The sequence below is a fragment of the Ambystoma mexicanum genome, chromosome 8 (assembly GCF_040938575.1).
Source record: "Ambystoma mexicanum isolate Mex_15411 chromosome 8, UKY_AmexF1_1, whole genome shotgun sequence".
NCBI classification, from domain to species: Eukaryota; Metazoa; Chordata; class Amphibia; order Caudata; family Ambystomatidae; genus Ambystoma; species Ambystoma mexicanum.
Window position 1 is genome coordinate 653,823,613 of NC_090929.1, and position 16,083 is coordinate 653,839,695.

The window sequence follows — 16,083 nt, forward strand, 5'->3', positions numbered from 1 at the left end:
GGCACCAGTTAATTACCTTACAAAAAGATTCAATAACAATCAGAAGTGTCTTCTGATCCAAATATTGAAAATAAAAATGACCCATTCATCAATTTAAAAAACCACAACAGGCAGGCCTGAATCATTCTCCAAAAAACTGCAGCTCATCAACACCGAAAAGAGAGTGATAACCCTGTGGTTAGATACCCATACTAGCTTGGCCTGATCCACAATGAGATGTGTGCATTTTAAGAAACAAAATTCGACTTAGTTACCTTTCCTGCACATTTCAGGTATTGGTGCTCCTCAGAATACGCCTCATCAATCTACAATTCTTCAGCACGGTTAGCCAACTGCGTCGTGTGGGTTACTTCACTGATGGATATCCCTTGTGCAAACGACAAACCCTGGATATCCAGTCTGCGCCCTTCTTCTCTGAGCGCTCATTGGCTAACTGAAAGGGAGTTCCATGATCTTTTCCCACATCTTGAACTTTCCCCTATTAAGGCATTTCACTGTCTGGGGCAAGAAAGGCTACAGATTTGAGTTCCCATGTGCGCGGTTTTGTTTAAAATGTATATTGGTTTAGATTTGCCACAACTTTAAGCACAGCAGAGCCAAAAGAAGCAAACAGATCCTGCTTCCACCAATTCCATTAGGGAGAAGCCTGTGAAGATGTGGAAAGGAAAGGCAGAAGGTGAAACACATTCAATGCAGTCAGTCACAGAACTCAACTGAGGGGATTTAAAAGAAAGTGCATAGAGAGGTAGAGTCTGTATTTTCAAAGCTTGTACACCCTACAGGAATGCCTCTCTCTCCTACAAGAGAAGCAACAGCCTCATAGAATGACAATGGGGCCTTTATGCTATGATATGTCTCAAAGCGCTTGTACTGTGCCAGATAACCTTTGGGGTGGTCTCGGAGCACCCAGACTTGTCTGGAGATTGCCATAGGGTGCCTCCACCAAGGGTGTCCAGATTGAAATCTGCAGAGGAAAAGGGATAGGGGTGTAGAGGCAGGGGAAAGAGTAAGGACAAATCAAACACGGATTCAAGCCAAAGTAGGGCAAAGAGCAAGGATGAGGTTTATGATATTTTGGGTTAATGTCGATTCAGCCAAATTAGATTGTGCATCCATAGTGCGGAAGAATTTGGAGTGTAAATTCAAAGGGTTCTGTAGTAAATCTGGGTGACAGCTTGTCATAAGGGCGAGTTGTGTTTTTTCAGTTTAACATCCAGAAATTCCCTGCTCGTGGCTTATGCTCCATATTATTTTAGGCTACTTGTGGTCTTTTTTCAGTGCCTCATTCTGCAATTATGTAAACTATTGGCATGCTTGGAATGTCCACTTGGGACTTTATTGGGAATGATAAACTGAGAACTTACTAGGATTGTCAAAATTGTTTCTTAATGCGAATGTCAAAGCAGAAGCTTTCAGTAATTGCCTGGGTCCGGGGTAGAGCAGGGAGAATAGGAGGTGGGAGGAGGGGAAGCGTATGAAGGGGGAAGCAGGAATAAAAGAAGGACAAAGGGAGGGGTCTTGTGACTATGTACCAAGGTGAAAAGTAAGGTCAATGTAATCTGAGCTATCCAAATATAATACCAGGCAATCTACAAGTAATAGATATAATCCTAGCCAGTCCAAAAATAATCTAAAATAATCTAACAGTATTGAAGTTTAATCGAAAAAGCCTGTAAATTAACCACAGTGGTTAAATAGGACTGTGGAGAGCCCAAGCAGGCATTTGTGGGGGTTACCTGCCCTGCAGGTCTTGATTCTCCCTGGTATGTTTCATAATATCGAAGGACAGTTGACTTCGGTGCAATAGTATTGCGTACACTTATTGCCATAGTTAGTAATGCCAGGGACAAGAGAAGCAAGCACCATGGGGCGAAAGTCTACCATTGTCTGGGACAGGGCTGGAAACAAATCTCTAGTCCAATGCATCAGCAATTTTATGTGGAAAAACATCTGTAGGCGTTAAGAAGCAGAGGTGGGAAGGGACAGAGGACAGAATAAAGAAACGGCATGAGAGACATCCTCAATACAAGGGAAACCAAATCTATTGCAATAAATTCAAACACAAAAAGGGACAAGAATAAGAGGGAAGACAAAAGACGGTGAAACCCAAGTGAACAGATAAGGAATAAAAAATGCTATTCTTATGGGAAGAAAGTAAAACTAGGAGTTGTATGACATAGGATAGCAAGACATATCATGACACATTTTAAATAATGATATGATAGCTCATGAATGTCATACCATAAAATTTCATAACATGTCTAATCTGTCACATCATCATCTTTAATGTCATGATAAGTCACATGCAAACAGAGAATATACCAGATGACTGATTTGAGGCAGGTCTGGATTGCTTTTTGAATGTTGAACTAGCACAACGACTAGAGTTATGCTGGTCTTAGTACTAGTCCAATTAAATGATCTGTAAGAGTTTTAAAGATGGAGCAATTACATGTGCGCTGGTTTTACTTGCAGTGCTAATGCTGATGGACATTTCATTGCACCAGAGCCAAGACCATCCACATTTGGTCACTGTGCTGAGACTACAATTTACATCTGGGTTGCTATGAGGTGTTTTGTGCTGTTTTAAAACTGGCATAAAGTCAGGCATGGAACTTTTACTTTTTTTTTTTTTTTTTTTTTTTATTTATTTGGTATAGCTGATAAAATCAACCTTTCAAATATATGAAAACACAATTAACAATATACAATTACACTTCCACATTAGATCATTAATCATAAAAATGTAAAATTATTTGATCACCTGAATTTCACTATATATATAACAAATTGGAAACATGAGTAAAAAAAGGGCTCATTCGATATCATTTTTATCATTAGATAAAATAGCATTTAAGAATTGTGTTATTGCAACTCTAATAGATAATTTTGTGCTTCTGAATAATCTGATCCAAATTTCATTTTCATCCATAGGGACATAAGCACACAATAAATTAGAAAAAAAAAGATTTCTTATTAATATTAAAGCTGGGCAGGTCACTAACAGGTGCTGTAAAGTCTCAGAAGCGTCTGAGTTTTCACAAAAACGACAATAATTTAAATGTTTTGAAATCAGCCCTCTCCTTGCCATTATTTCTCTTGTCGGTAGTAAGTTAAACCTAAATCGTAGATATTGTTGTCTCGTATGTGGCGCTGGAAATTTGACTAAGTAGTCTGCCATAGTGCGCAGCTTTTTTTGTCCAAACCATTGTTCATTAAAATCTTTGTATGCGCAGCATTTGGCCGTATTGCGTATCCAATCATATTGGAACAGCTTTAACTTGGCTCGATCAGGGTTTGTGAGGAGTGTATCAAGCGATATACTTGCATCTGCTAGGGCGTTTAACACACAAGTTCGCCATCTAATTGGAAAAAGATCTTGGGAGTTAGCAAGATAAAACGCTACTGTGCTTAAGATGTTATTTTTAGCCAACCCTAACAAACATTTCCTGAATAGTGCGCACATTTTCCATATTAATTGTGAAAATAGTGATACCAAACCCATTTCAAAACGAATCATGGGGAGTGGGGCACAATTCGGTAGTTTTAAAACAGATCTCCAAAACCGTGCTTCACATAAGTCCCATATGTTGCTTCTAATAGGGAGTTTGGTGTCAACTCCATATAATAAAATCGGAACTACTTTCGTTTGATAAAAGGTCATGATGTGAGTGTATGAAAACTTACCATAACGATACACAAGTATATTGGCTTGTGATTTCAATGTGTCGAGTTTGGAATTGAGGGTGATAACATAGGCTTTTTCACTTTGTGTGTTATAAATGGTCAAGCCTAGATATTTATAGTTTTCAACATTCATTAAGGTGACCTTATTTAGATGCCATTTATATTTTTTCGCACTAGAGCTGTTGTTAACTTTTTGACAAACAACTACTTGTGTTTTCTCTAGATTAATTATAAGATTATTTTCTGTTGAGTATGCATATAGTTTATCTAATAGATTCTGTAACCCTTTAGGGGTTTGGGATAAGAGGACTAAGTCATCCGCATATAACAACCAGGCTATGCGTTGAAGGCCCAATTTTGGTGCATCACTAATTATGTCTACAAAAGATTCACCAGGATCAAGAATAAACAAGTTGAATAAAAAGGATGCCAGAATACAGCCTTGCTTAAGGCCTCGGCCAGTAAGAATTCATTTAGAGAGCAGGCCTTCCATGGTGAGGCGAACTTGGATCGAGGTATTAGTATGAAGTTGTTTTATAATGGAGATTAAAGAAGAGGGACATGAAAAGCGAATTAATTTTTGATAAAGCAAATGACGGTCAATAGAGTCGAAAGCAACCCTGAAATCGATGAAGGCCAAATATAGCAGGCTATTTCGAACTATGCACTGTGATTTCAACATATTTAAGGTCATGATGTTTGGGGCTGTTCCTAAACCTGCCACAAAACCCGCTTGAAAGGGATCTCTCGTTTTTAAATTAGAAGCCCAATTATTTAGGTCCCGGAGTACAATGCGATTGAAAATCTTTCCCGGGGCATCCAACAAGGCGATGGGTCTGTAACTTGCTGGATCAGATCTATTTCCTTTTTTGTAAATTGGAAGAATAATTGAACGCTTCCATGAATCCGGGATTAATTGTGTCTGAATTATATTTGAAAACATATTGTATAATATCTCAGACCAAATTTCGGGGTGTTGCTTTAACGTAAAATTCGAAAGCCCATCAGGACCCGGAGCTCGAGAAGCGCTTGCTTTATTTATGAAAAATAGTATATCTTCTTTATCAAAAGTTAAAGTAAAATGGTTTGTTAATTCTGGCAGGTTTTGTCTATTTATGTTTGAACATGGCATGTATAAATTTGAAAAATGCGTAATCCATGCTTGTTCAGACACATTGTTAGATTGTTGAGTTATTTGGTGATTTGTAGTCACCTTATTAATTATCGACCAAATTTGTGAAGTATTCTTTCCTGCTATCATGTTTAGCATGTTGGAGCTGTCATTTTGATATAGAATCGCTCGGTGTGATCTTAGCCAATTTTTATAGTTTGTCCTTAGTTGAGAATTGACAATATTTCTTAAATTGGGTGGCAGTTTCAAAGCTTGTCGCTTTTTCGAGCGATTTAGTGTTTTTGCAGCTTCTACGACCCTATCGAATACATGCATAGTGCGAGTACTAGACAACATACATTTTTTAGCTTTATGTTGAAAAAGTTGCATTACTTTATGGTAAGGCGTTTGTATCATGGAGTGTATATTAGCTTCAGATGTTAATCTGGCATAGAAATGATTAAATCTTTTTAGAGAGGTGTCACTCCAGCATAGGCGATTACCACCATAATTGACAGTTACGAAATCTAAGGTGTTATTAGTGGTCTGAACGCTTATCGAATCAATTATATTCCAGTGCATAGAGAGGCAATTGTGATCACTCAAAGTTGAGGGATTTACTTCAAACTTAGAAACTTGTGAAATGAGAGATTGGCTTACATAAATGTAATCGATAATTGCTAAGGACTGACCTCTATGCCACGTTGGCTGTGGGGGAATGTCATCTATAAATGATCCATTTAGCATTTGAAGATTATGTGCCTCGATGAAGTGGTTCCATAATATCAATCTATTACAAGATTTATGACGATCAAAGTAATGCAAATTTAGATACCCTGTTATAATAATATGTTTTATAGTGTTGTCAAGACTCACCAAATGCATTAAAGAATTCATGTCTCTCATGAATAAGTGGTCGGAAATACTAGCAGGGTTCCAATATACGTTTATTAAGGCATATATTGATTCACCAATCTTAAGTTTTATCATCTGCTGGAAACAATTTGGAGATGACCAATGTTCAGATTCAATGAGAGGATTTTGTTTAACAGCTATAAGAAGCCCTGACGTCGGTCGTCCATGATTTGATTTATGGGCTGAATTTGTGTGTATATTATAATTGTCCCAAGTTGGGGCACTAGTGAGCCAAGTTTCTTGAAGCGTGGCTATATCAACGTTATCAAGGCTTAATTCAACAGAATTCAATAAATGACGAAACCCTCTCGTATTCCAACTAGTAAGAGAGACATGAGTTCGAGGCTTAGATTTAACTAGCTAGTGCTCATTATGAGTTAACTGGCAATTGCAAGACTTTCTAAAGACAACTGAGGAGTCCTGGGTGGTAGTTGTTTCAATGTTCTTCTCATGAGTGTCATTTAGAGGCGAGGATTTTGTCGTCAGAGTTTTAGATGAGAGATGACTGACTTCGACGACAAAACCTAAATCATATAGATGATTCTTAGCTGACCATATGGTATTGACAACCACTCTAGAGTTTATCCACAGTTTTACTGAAGTGAGAATCTGGGCATCTTCAAACTCTACCAACTGAATGTCATTTGAGTGTATATCTTCTAATTCAGGGATTTCAGCAAAGATGGTAAGTATGGAGCTGCGATTTAGATCATATTGCACATTTGGGGGTTGACGACAAGCAATGATCAATGAATGCAATGCTGGTCGTTTGGGATCATTTTTGAATAATCTTTTGTTCTGTAACAGAACAGGGTCAGACTTAGCTGGAATCGATTCTGGTGAGACTTGTTTGTCTAGAGAATTTGCTATGGTTGTTTCAATTAGTCGTTGTAGTTGTGGTCCCAGTGCTGTTAAAAGATGTTTTTCTTGTAGCGCATTGTTTATATCAGGCATTGTTTTTTCCATTAGTGGTGGATCGACTATGGAGGTTTGATTGTTTGCCTTAATGCAGTTAAGTCCAAGAGAATGCTGGGATACGAGTTGAGTCTTAGCAGTCCCAATTTCAGCCTCACAAGCTTGACGAGGGATTTCTAGTCTTGGAATAGAGGTTTCTTGACCATGGAGAGAGAAGTTGCTAGTTGGGTCGTAGTGTCTAAAGTATTTTTGTGCTGGTTGTGCTGACATATATGCGTCTACTGCACACCGAATCTCCTTTCTATGTTCTTCTAAAGTCTGCTGGGAAGATCCGTGTGAAAGAAGATTATGATTGATTTGCTTTTCAGATTTATTTTGTGTAGACGGTGGAGTATACTCTGAACTATCCACAATGATAGCCAGGCTGTCTAGATTGGATTTTACATGATGTTTAGCAGCAATGGTGGTTTTCCCTTGATCGTTATTAGCATTATCTTGACGTGCTAAAGTCTGTAAATGGTATTTTTTAGAGATTGCTTTTGATGCCAAAACTATGCGTTTCTGCGAAATGACTGAGGACTTGATCGATCGCTTCGCCATAGAGATACCGCAATTTTGTGGGTGGACCATGTTTTTTGTTTCTTTCTTGTCTGTCAAAGAAGTTATACTTTTGTTTGAAACAAGGGTTGTACGAGAATTAGAGACAACAGGTTCTCTCTCATGAGTGAATGATATTGAAATCGCATCTGGTCTTTGGCTTGCGTTTGCAACATATACTTCATTTGAGCCAAATGGAGGTAGAGTTTTAAATTTACCAGTGCCAAGTTTTATTTCTATCTCATGATCAAGTATTGGTGATTGATTTTGACCATGATGATTTTTTAGAAATATGGGGGCAATGGTCCGCAGGGCCTCTTTGGTTTGATTAACAGTACTACTAGGTGGAAATGATAAAACATTTTTTAAAAAACTTTTCCGAAGGAAAATTGGAGCTATTTTTAAAGTCTTCTGTGGAGATGATGTAGACGATCCTGTGGATTGATCAAAGGTCACTTTGGTGGTCTGCGAACTTGTTGATGTCATCAATGTTGTTTTCTTTACCCTCTCCATATCATTGGAAAGAACTACCTCTTGATTTTGTTTATTGATTGTAGTACTGCTCTTAACAATTTTTTGAGAGGTGTGCTTTTTCCTGTGTTTCATGTTGATGCCTTGGTCACGTAATCTTTTTTTCCTTCTCGCTTCTTTTTTTCTTTGTTTCTTTCCTCCTGATGACGAAGGTTGTTGTGGACATGGAGTATGCACCACACATTGCTCTTCATTGATGGGGACCGGATCAATTGTTATATGTGTGTTTAAAATATTCTCATTTTCACACTCAATACTTACATTAGCCAGTCTTCAAAATTCATCGAAAATTGACTCAGACAAGGGAGTATCGTCTAAAGGCTGGCATATGTCATTATTAGTGGCTTGAGTGAGTAAAGACGGAGCTTTGATGGCAGAATTTTGTATATGATTGAGAAGCTCCTGAAGTGAATTTTTATTGGATTCTTCTAAAGTATTTTTAAGAGCCATGGATCTCTGAATGGCAGAGAGATCCATTCCTTGTTTTGCTGATTCTACTTTGAGTTCTTGTATTTGTTGCAAAAGATTGTTGTTGATAAGATTGCAACAACCTACCATCGCACCATCCAAAACAGCAACTTCTTTAGTTAATTCAATAAGGGAGCCTGTCTGTGATTGAACTTCACCCTTTAGCAATTCAAAGACAGAGACTAAGGAATTTAGAACGTAACTAAGAGCATGTAGAGTATGTGCAGAAGGACCAGGTGGACTTTGAAGAGGCTCGTCCTGCAAAATTTGAACTTCCGACGGGGTATGAGGCATTAGTAAATTGATATCTTGGTCAGAGGATAAAGAGTCTGAACTCCCATCTGAATTTGATAGATTTATCTTCTCGAGGGGATGGATGGTTGTATCAGAAATTGGTGATATTGGAGCAGGAACGGCTTTAGTGGATGCGGATTCACCATGAATAATCACCGGGGCAGCTTCTTTGAGAATTATTTTTCCACCAAAGTGATCGTCGATTTTTTTCTGTATCTTTGATGTTGTAACAGTGAATTCGAGTCCTCTTTTCCAGTTTTCAGTTAGGGGAGGACAAGCTTCATGAGTTGCGTGTGCTCTATTAGGAGTTAAAATAAGCGACTCTAAATGAATGTGTGCTGTGGTTTGTGGAGGCACATTAGAGGAAGATGATGGCGCAAAATCTAGTTGTGTGCTCATCGGTGTATCATCGGGTATCATGGTTGATATAATAGGCTCTTCCCATTCAGGTGTCTTCAGATCATTTTCAGTCGGATTGCTACGAAGTTTCATCACTTTTAAGTATAGAGTAGTTTTTAGATAGAACTTTTAAAATGAGCACCTTGTTGTATGATTTTAATTAAAAATAGTTAATAACAGGCTCACTTACTTCTACTAGCTCATCCGAGTCAAGGACTAAAAAATTCACAGTTTATTCAATTATCAAGATACCTTGTTTCCAGGTGGCGGGAAGTGCAGCGAGTTTGACTGTGTGACGGAACTCGATGTCTATGCCTCTCAGAGCCAAACAGCAGCAAAACAGTTCTTGTAAAAATAAGAAGGCAACGCCCTTTACTCCGCACCGGGCTTAACGCTGCAAGGGTGAGCGGGGTTGCTTTTTAAGATGTGATCAAGTCACGTGATAGGTCACGTGACCGCCGATGGGCTCCGCCTCCTCCAGGAAGCGAGCGCGGGCTGAGAAGGCAAGAGTCCCCCTGGACTCGCAGTGCCAGCCGCTGATGTTGCAGGTAACAGGAGTCGAATCAGCAGGATATCAGGTTTGAATAAAACAAAAGCGCCGCTCGAACGATCGGGGCTGCTTTTTAAGATGTGATCAAGTCACGTGATAGGTCACGTGACCGCCGATGGGCTCCGCCTCCTCCAGGAAGCGAGCGCGGGCTGAGAAGGCAAGAGTCCCCCTGGACTCGCAGTGCCAGCCGCTGATGTTGCAGGTAACAGGAGTAGAATCAGCAGGATATCAGGTTTGAATAAAACAAAAGCGCCGCTCGAACGATCAGGGCTGCTTTTTAAGATGTGATCAAGTCACGTGATAGGTCACGTGACCGCCGATGGGCTCCGCCTCCTCCAGGAAGCGAGCGCGGGCTGAGAAGGCAAGAGTCCCCCTGGACTCGCAGTGCCAGCCGCTGATGTTGCAGGTAACAGGAGTCGAATCAGCAGGATATCAGGTTTGAATAAAACAAAAGCGCCGCTCGAACGATCGGGGCTGCTTTTTAAGATGTGATCAAGTCACGTGATAGGTCACGTGACCGCCGATGGGCTCTGCCTCCTCCAGGAAGCTAGCGCGGGCTGAGAAGGCAAGAGTCCCCCTGGACTCGCAGTGCCAGCCGCTGATGTTGCAGGTAACAGGAGTCGAATCAGCAGGATATCAGGTTTGAATAAAACAAAAGCGCTGCTCGAACGATCGGGGCTGCTTTTTAAGATGTGATCAAGTCACGTGATAGGTCACGTGACCGCCGATGGGCTCCGCCTCCTCCAGGAAGCGAGCGCGGGCTGAGAAGGCAAGAGTCCCCCTGGACTCGCAGTGCCAGCCGCTGATGTTGCAGGTAACAGGAGTCGAATCAGCAGGATATCAGGTTTGAATAAAACAAAAGCACCGCTCGAACGATCGGGGCTGCTTTTTAAGATGTGATCAAGTCACGTGATAGGTCACGTGACCGCCGATGGGCTCCGCCTCCTCCAGGAAGCGAGCGCGGGCTGAGAAGGCAAGAGTCCCCCTGGACTCGCAGTGCCAGCCGCTGATGTTGCAGGTAACAGGAGTCGAATCAGCAGGATATCAGGTTTGAATAAAACAAAAGAACTTTTACTTTTAACTGTGCAACTGTAACATTGCACCAGTGCAAACCCCAGTCATAATTAGTAATTACTCTAGCACTAACAGCTCAATTCCAGCCCCTGTGCCAGCAATGAGACCAGTGCACAGTGAGACCACACCTGATGATCTGGTGCCAGATCTGTCTGCATGCCACCTGTCCAAGGCATGGGTGAGCCTGGCAGTTCAGCCAACCCCAGAAAGCCTGTGAGCATTAGCAGAAACCCTTTGGTGCAGCATTGCTGCCCGATGGGGCTGCAGGTCACCAAGGGGGAACATTAGCCTTTTTGTGTTACCAGCACATGCAACCGAAAACATAGCGTCATGGAAGAGGGTAAGTAGCAGCGGGCAATGATGGATTATGTGAACATAATGCAAACAGGGGATGTTGGGTTTACAAGAAACTGGGATGTGCAAAGTGAGCTTACTTTGAACTAACAACAATGTGCTCGGTGAAAACACTTAAAAGGTACCATTATGCACAAATTGGGTCAATGGAAAACAACAATGATCTTCAAAGTGGTGGGATGCATCTGGCAATGTTATGACTCTTTTTTAGACCAAGGAAAGTCTCTCCCCATGTGGCCAAGGAAAGGCAGAAGCTACCTGATCCTGACACTGGGGGCGGCTATCTGCGGGAGGACCAAATGAGGGAAACCAACACTCATGGGAGTGAAGTGGACTCACTGCGACGCATGGGGGGCTTTGTGGCATGTATCACGTACCGTTAGAACAGAATTGTATGAACTTGGTGAGCCCAAACAGGGAAGCCAAGACATTTGTCGAAACAAACTAAGACAGATTAGAACGGGTCGAGGTCCCAATGTATGAAAATAGCAAATACCAAATCTTCGAACTGTTTAACATTGAGAAAGAAGGAAAGTTTGTTTTCATTGAAAGAAAGCCTTGGCAGGAGAATATACCAGGCATAAGGATTGCGAGTCTGGGGCCCACACCCAAATACCTATAAGCAAGTCAAGAAAGCTCAGGCAGGAGTGTATAGCAGGCAGAAGGATTGAGAGTCTGGGACCCGCACCCAATTGTATTGATCCAAAGCATTGAAAACATAATAGAAGAGTGTAACCGACTGACTGAGGATGTTCTGGTATTCACTCTCATGCTTAATGAACTTTTTGGAGTGTGAGGAATCCAGGGGAAGGGAGTCAATTCCCCTGGAACTGGGTCATATTGTGACCTGGGAATCATTCCCCCTACCCTGGTGCGTTTCAAGAGGCTAAAAGAAATGGGGCTGCTTCTTGGCCCTTGTAGAAATCTGGGAAAGCTCAAGGGAAGGGTCATACCCCTTGAGATTGTGAATTGTAGGCGTATGTAAAAGTTCAAGGGACGGTCCATATCCCTTGAGAGTGAATATTTTACAGGGGAAGCTCTCTTCCCCTTATCCCCCGAGACTTGTGGAACTTTGTTTTCAGCCCCTTTCTTTGAAACTTTATGTTGAAACTTTGGAAAAGAGCTGCAAGTTGTCAGCTGAGAGATATTTCCCTTTTCACATTATATTGAGTTTAGCGTGTAATGGTTTGGTTAGGATTTGAACAAAGGACGGAGAACTTTACTTTGGACATTCTGGCACGGTCACCATTTCATTTTGTTGAGGTGGGAAACCCCCTCTTAGAGGGAGGGAGATATTCTCCAAACCCTCATTTTACTTTGGTTAATAAAAGTCTTTGCCAACACGCATGACACCCCTGTATCTGCATCTTACTCCAACTGTCATGCTGTAAACCGAATTTCCTGGAACCCGGCAATGATGCAATATCTACACATAGTATAACATAGAAATTGTGTTTTGGAAAGGTTCAACTATACATATATTAAAAAAGAGAGAATAATATCTCATAATGAAAGTATTTGGTCACTTATAGTTGCAAGGCCTCTTTTATGAGGCTTCCACATGAAAGACCTGAATTGCTTGGAGATTAATTGATTTGCCCAGGTTCAAACAGTGTGGTCAACAAGAGCCAGGATAGGAAATGCGGTTACCTGAGACCCCGTCACCAACCTAGTGAGTAGAGCATGCATCCAGAGAGCACACATGAGCTTTCCCAACAGGCAAAGCCACTCCATGTGCTGGCCAGACACGAGTGGGTGTGGTGTACCCTGACTTAGTAGCCTTTCCATATGGTTCAGTAAGGTGCCACCTGCTTTGAAGATGTGGTCCTCTGGTGACCACATGCAGTAATTACTGTTGATACACACTGTTACCCAAGGGTCTCTGCAGTATTAGGCATTTACCTCAATACTGGTGATAAGTGTGCCATTGCTTTCTAAATTGGGTTGCACTATATAAAATCACATGCAAACAAAGGTTTTGACACCCAAAAAAAGAGAAACCATATCCAACTCCATTGGTGGAATAGCAATGAATACAAAACAGTAGTGGGTTACACTGCTACTATGTGTAAAAAGAATGCCCAGAAGGATCTCCAATGAATCTTCTGGGCATCACGTCTGTTAGGGTTGATACATTGGCATCTTCGATGCCTACATTTTCACTCCGCCATGGGGTCCTCCTGCAAACCTTTGCCCCGTAAGTGAAGGGTTGCACGCCCGCATCTCTTCAAATAAGGAAACAGAAAATCTATCAGACTACTTTTTTTTAAAAAAATATAACCGCTGGCTTTGGGTGGAGACGAACATTGGAGAAATTCATAGGAGGAATACAGCTTCAAATAATGCTGTATTGAGAGTGTGTGGCATTCTCAGAACACTGCATGAGGGAAATACGTTATGACTCCAAAATCAGGTGATCAGTAAAAACAGGCCATCCTCCATATGCCTCCTGCCTTTAACATTGCTAGCTGGCTCCTAGTGAGGACCTTAAATGTGAATGCCAATGATTGAGAGGCAATAGAACATTTTTTGAGTAAAAATCATATGGAATCTGTCAGGAGTCTGCAGTTTTATACAAAACTGTGGGAGCCCCTCTACTGACAACAAACATGGATCCAATAACCTGTTCTTTGGGAGGTTTCCCACGCAGGAATGTCTGCAGCCACGTTTGAGCTCGGTGTACCGGTCACATAGGAGAAATAAACATTTGCATATCAGTCTGGTCCCACCCACCAGGGCAGTACAGCACAGAAATGCTAGGCAATTCTCCCATGATTCGCAGCTCTCTATGTTCGACTGAGCTCCCATGAGCACTCGGCATTGATGGACTAGGCTGACTAGGGCGTGTGGGAGTTGTAGTCCAAAATATCCAGATAGTCAAAGGTTTCAGTTAACTACTAATGTGCATTATATATTGCGTCAGTATGCAGCTCCAGCAGGTTTTATCGGAACACACCATGCCGGACATGGACTATATTCATACATCGAATGCCCACCTCAAAGGCTTACATGTGATAGCTCTGGCCTAAAATGAACCAATTCTGGGTCTTTTAATGTCTTCCATTAATCTGTGCATGATGCTCGTCCTGCTCGAAACCTGATGTTTTGATTAGACAGATCAGCCCAGGATGAATAGACCAGTCAGGCCAAACAGAGGCATGAACCTGCATCAAAAGCAGAAAACCATGTGCTGCCACCTTCACAACCCTTTCTCTCCACCACAGGTGAACTTTGCCTGGTGGCATGATTTTTTTTTTATTATTTAATTTTAGACCGACTGGGGTACCATAAAAAGAACAGCACTGGGAGTTAGGGAGAAAGGTCAGCCACATCTATTTTCTGCTAAAGACATTAAGCCTCATTACACGGTATGTGGTAACCATGGTTGCCGCCGGTATTTTACGGTGTCCGCCTTGGTGGATGGCAGAATTACCGCCCTACTCCAAGGTGAGCGGGGGTGGTAATTTCCCATTCACCAAGGCACTTCCCCATTCCCATTTTTTTCACCGTAGGGCGCAATGGGAATGGGGAAGGAGCTAATTACGGTACCCCAAATTGCGGTACTATAATTTGCACCAAGGTCCCTTTGCGGGCCCGTTCCTTAACGGCTGGTAAAACCAGCCGTTGAGGTCGGGTCCCGCAAAGGGACCTCGTAGTAAGGCGTTAAGGGTTTACCGGTATCGGTGCCCTTACCCGTACCGGTAAACCCTTACCACATTCCGTGTAATGAGGCCCATTGTCACAAAGCTTTGTCAGATCCGCCCCCGCCCTCTTTAGAAGATCCAGTGCATTCTAAAGGACATCCATTGGCAAAAACAGTGACACCAATGCAATAATTACTGATGAAGTGCTATACAAAAAAACAAAAACGAATCAGAATTATTATATAAGAACATACATTTTTTTTTTATTTATATACTAGCAGAAGTACCCGTTCTATGAACGGATTCTGTAGTCTAAGGGAGGCATGGTATCACAAGTATGAAACTGACACAAAAGGTACAATTTGTAAAACCTTTATTTCATTTTCGGGGTTTGGAAACACTCCTACTTTGCCCTATAGCTAGGATGGGAGCAGTCTCTACCATCAAACAATAAATAAAACCGTCCTAGTTGAGACCATCAAACCAAAATGGGCCACATTAACAAAACCTAATGCCTGCCCTAAAAAAGTGTGTAAAGGAGAACACGTATTCAAATAAATAATAAATGTTGCTGAGTCCACTGTCCTCCCCACGTCAGACAGCACGGTGTAAGGCAGTCCCTGTAGACAGGATGACACACTCTGGCTCAGGTTCTCAAAACAAAGGCAGTTCAAAACGTGGATCAAGTTCCGCCTGGCCTTCATTGTTAAAGTCTCTCTTTCCAGCTTTCATAACACAGTTGAACAAAATGTTTACGCCGGTCTCTCTCAGTCGGGCTCGGACCTTTCAAAGCAGAAGGTTCACGTAGGTCTCCCTCAGTCAGGCTCAGACCTTTCAAAGCAAAACGTTCACATAGGTCCCCCTCAGTCGGGCTCAGACCTTTCAAACACAACACTTGCAGGGATTCCCTTCCCCAAGCTTGATTCACATCCTTTAGGGGTTCCCTTACCCAAACTTATCACACTTCCCGTCTCCCTCAGTCAGGCTCTGACCTTTTGCTGATGTCAAAGACTTTCGAATGTTCGTGGCTTTTACTATAGACCTCTGCAGGACCCCTTCGACATTCCCTTCAATTCACACTCTTGTTTTATTTGCCCCAGTGTCTCTTGGTCTGGGTAGTTCGATGTCATAAGCACAAAAGTTCAACGTTCACCTTTTTACTCCCCCGCCCATTTTTCCAGGGTTAATTTTTATCACTTCACTTTTTATAGTTCATTCACTTTATCGCTTTATTACAAAAACATTTCACCTTTCACAGAAACATTTGAGTGGGCAACTTTGTTTCACTGGACCACTTTGCTACTCAGTATCGCGGATTTTACAGCTATCAGTACTTCAAAGTTCATCACTGGTCTGCCTTCCTTTGCGTCTCATCCACACGCGTGCAGCCTTCAATTCTGCGATATATTGTTGCAACTTCAATCTTTCCTTAACACACACCAGTCTTTTATGTTGATTGCCAACACACCGCTATGTGCATTTCTTTCTTGTCTTAGCAGTTTTTAATTCACAAGTCGAGGCTAATACCACAGGCTTGGCCTCGC

At 41.7% G+C, this 16,083-nt stretch overlaps 1 protein-coding gene across 7 annotated transcripts in view; it reads right to left on the minus strand.

Moving 5' to 3' along the window:
* PER3 (period circadian regulator 3) overlaps positions 1–16,083 on the minus strand; it is a 494,927-nt gene that overhangs the window by 322,832 nt on the left and 156,012 nt on the right. The gene's annotated exons all lie outside the window — the stretch shown is intronic.